At 46.4% G+C, this 4,062-nt stretch overlaps 1 pseudogene; it reads left to right on the plus strand.

Annotated features, from left to right (window-relative positions):
* Window positions 1-1,998: 1,998 nt before the first annotated feature.
* Window positions 1,999-2,727, plus strand: LOC138446976 (mitochondrial import inner membrane translocase subunit Tim29 pseudogene; annotated as a pseudogene).
* The last annotated feature ends 1,335 nt before the right edge of the window (window positions 2,728-4,062 follow it).

Consider the following 4,062-nt stretch of genomic DNA (forward strand, 5'->3'; position numbering starts at 1 on the left):
TTGGGGGAAATAAAACTACATTGTTCTACATAATTCCTGGGACAAAGAAGATATCCAAGATCTAATTACAGACTATTTAGAAAATAAGGATACTAATAGGGAAATTCTAGTTCCTGACATGATGAACTAGCTTGAGCTCCTGGGTTCCTCAAAGGAAAAATTAAGAAGTAAATAGTAATGAAAGAAGAGCGCACATCCAAGAACTAATCTGCAAGAACCCCTGGTAGAGAAACAAAGGAATAATCTCCTGAAATCTTTCACCTGGACAAAGAAGAGGCCATCTCTATTGATTTTCTTAAGCTCACCAAAAGATGTAGTAGCTAGTGCTCGGGTTCACCACACTTCCTTACATATAACAGAAAGACAATTATAGCCCTAGGGGAAACCGAGCTCACAGGCAAAAAACAGCTAAATGATGAGAACATGACAAATAGTATCTTAAAAGATGCCCACACCAATATGTATATCCACTCCCACACTCTTCTTGCAATGTAATTAACATTTTCTGTCTGATCTATGTTCTTTCCTCTTGAATTTGAGAAAACTTATGCCCGCCTGAAACAGAGGAGTAGAACAGAAGTGATGCTCTACAACTTCTAAGGTTAGGAAGAGGAAAAAATACAGCTCTTTCTCTCTGTCTCTGTCTCTCTTGGAACCAAGCCACCATGTTACAAGGAACCTCAAGCCAAGTGAAGAAGCCACGTGTGGGTTTTCTTTCAGACAGCCACAGCCAGGCCTCTAGCCAACACCTACATCAACCACCAGAAATGTGAGAGATTGTAATTCACATAATTCCAGTCCCCAACATTCAAGTCTTCCCAGCTGAGGACGCAGATGACATGAGGCAGAGACAAGCCATCCCTGCTGTACATTGTCTGAGTTCATGAACCACAGAAACCATGAGAGACAAAAAAATATATTATTGTTTTTAAAATCATTAAGTCTTGAGGTAATTTGTCAATAATTTTTTATAGGGCAATAGATTACTAACTCTGTAGTGCATTCACTACAAAGAAGAGTTTTATTGCGTAAAGCAGAATTAAGAGCAAGAATAAAAGTCTCAAAGAACTAGGGTAAGTTTTAAATAATATGAAACAGACCACAAGTCAAAAGGGAGAACCAAGTGGAATTACTGGATATTGAAAATATAATAGTTGAAATACCAACTGTAATAATGAAACAAAGAATCTACAAAAACAAAGGAGGAATAAAGATATGAAAATTCAGAGAGGTAAAGGATAGAATAAGATGCCTGTATACAGACAATAGATGTATACAGATAATAGAAATGCCTGTATACAGATAATAGAAATCCCAGAAAATTACAAAGAAAAAGACTAGAGAGATGTTTAAAGGTATGTCAGTTCACTACAGTTCAATCGCTCAGTCGTGTCCAACTGTTTGAGACCCCATGAATCACAGCACGCCAGGCCTCACTGTCCATCACCAACTCCCGGAGTTCACTCAGACTCATGTGCATCGAGTCAGCGATGCCATCCAGCCATCTCATCCTCTGTCACCCCCTTCTCTTCCTGCCCCCAATCCCTCCCAGCATCAAAGTCTTTTCCAATGAGTCAACTCTTCGTACAAGGTGGCCAGAGTACTGGAGTTTCAGCTTTAGCATCATTCCTTCCAAAGAAATCCCAGGGCTGATCTCCTTCAGAATGGACTGGTTGGATCTCCTTGCAGTCCAAGGGACTCCCAAGAGTCTTCTCCAACATCACAGTTCAAAAGCATCAATTCTTCGGCGCTCAGACTTCTTCACAGTCCAACTCTCACATCCATGCATGACCACTGGAAAAACCATAGCCTTGACTAGACAGACCTTAGTCGGCAAAGTAATGTCTCTGCTTCTGAATATGCTATGTAGGTTGGTCATAACTTTAATTTCATGGCTTCAGTCACCATCTGCAGTGATTTTGGAGCCCAGAAATAAAGGTATGTCTATTTCCCTAAATTACAGAATGATTAAAGATCATAAATCCAAAAATCTATACAATGCAAAGCCGTAGAGAGGCGGGTTATGCTGCAGCCGCAAAGCCCGGCGTGTGGGCAAGGTTGGGCGCTTGGGCCAGCTGGCTGCTCCAAGATTACACCGAGATCTGCAAGGATGCGGTGGTGCGGGCCCAGCCCGGGAGGGCGGCTGTGTACTTGGGGCTGCTGGGTGGCTCGGCGGCCTGTTGCTCCCTGGCACCGAGCAAGGCAGCCTTCGAGGAGGCGCTGCTCCGCACGTCGGGGACCCTCCTGCTGCGGGCGCCCGCCACTTGCAACCGCGACTCGGAGGCGTTCCTGCAGCGGCTGCTCTGGCTGCGGGGTCGCGGCTGTCTGCGCCACTGCTCGCTGGTGTACGAGGCGCCCTTCGACTCCCAGGCCAGCCTCTAACAGGCTCGCTGTTACTACCTGCAGCCCCGCTGGACCGACTTCCCGGACCGGATTCCGGATGTGGGCTTCGTGGGCCGCTGGTGGGTGCTGGGGGCCCGGATGCGCGACTACGACATCAATGACGACGAGTTCCTGCACCTGCCAGCTCACCTGCGCATCGTCGGGCCCCACCAGCTGCAGTTGGAGGCCAATGAGCTGCTCTTCGACGAGAAATACAAGCCCGTGGTGCTCACCGATGACCAGGTGAACCAGGCGCTGTGGGAGGACCAAGTTTTGCAGAAGGAGAAGGACCAGCTCGCCCTGAGCCAGCCTGACTCTCTGCTGCCTTCGGAGGTCGCGAGATGAAACTCAGACCCCCCAGGGTGCCGACCGGGCTCCCGGGTCCCGACAGGGCTCCCGGCCCCCGGCCTCTGCAGAATGCTGACCCGTGAATGTGCAGTTGGTGCGTGTGAGCCTCAAACGCAGGGTGGTGGAAGTAAATTATTTGCAGCGTTCTCTCCCTGGGTTTTCACAAAATCGGGGGCCTCCCTCTCATCTATTCGCTGTGAGCGGAGGGCTCATTGAGAGCCTCCCTGGTCTAGGAGTTGGAGAGAGCAGAGAGACGTGCCATGTCGTCTTAATCACTGCCAGAGTTGGTAAGAAACTTAAGATGGAAATAAGCAGATTTTCTTTTTAAAATCTGACCTAAAAAAAAAAAAAAAAATCTGACCTAAAAGGTTTATTCTCTATTTCCATGAGGGACATGTATTTTTTAATTCAGTTTTAAGTAATTGTAGTCTCAGAAGAAACTGGAACAATAATCGAGACATTCTGTGTAAAGGTTCACCCAGCTTCCTGCAATTGATAACATTTCACACTGTCCTTATTGTTCCGTTGCTAACTCGAGTGGGACTCTTTTGCGACTCCATGGATTGGAGCCCACAAGCCTCCTCTGTCTGTGGGATTTCTCAGGCAAGAATACTGAAGTGGGTTGCCATTTCCTTTCAGTAACCTTGAAAAGACAGAATCATTTGGAAAGGAGTAGGTCGCTAAGAGTCGGACACGAATGAGCGACTTCACTTTCGCTTCTCACTTTCATGCATTGGAGAAGGAAATGGCAACCCACTCCAGTGTTTTGCCTGGAGAATCCCAAGGACGGGGGAGCCTGGTGGGCTGCCGTCTATGGGGTCGTACAGAGTCAGACAGGACTGAATCGACTTAGCAGCAGCAGCAGCAGCATACAATGCAAAATTGATAGTTAAGGGAAAAAACACTATAAGAACCTACCTGCCAATGCAGGAGATGTAAGTGATGGAGTTCAATCCCTGGGTTGGGAAGATCCCCTGGAGAAGGGCATGGCAACCCACTCCAGTATTCTTGCCTGGAGAATCCCCATGAACAGAGGAGCCTGGTGAGCTACAGTCTACAGGGTCACAAAGAGTTGGATATGACTGAAGTGACTTAGCATGCACATGTTATAGCAAAACTTAAGAACATCAAATTCATAGATAATGGATGATTTTTTGCTTTTTTTGTGTTTTTCATTGGTTTCCTACATTAAATTTGTGGTTAGAAAACAACGCAAAAATATTTGGGAAGGTTAGGAATCACTTTCTCCAGAAATCCTTCCCTATCCATCTTCCTCTGAGGACAGATTGTGTCCCTATTTTTGCATTTCATAACATCCTGTTCACATCTCAG

The sequence above is a fragment of the Ovis canadensis genome, chromosome 10, assembly GCF_042477335.2.
Source record: "Ovis canadensis isolate MfBH-ARS-UI-01 breed Bighorn chromosome 10, ARS-UI_OviCan_v2, whole genome shotgun sequence".
In the NCBI taxonomy this organism is placed as follows: Eukaryota; Metazoa; Chordata; class Mammalia; order Artiodactyla; family Bovidae; genus Ovis; species Ovis canadensis.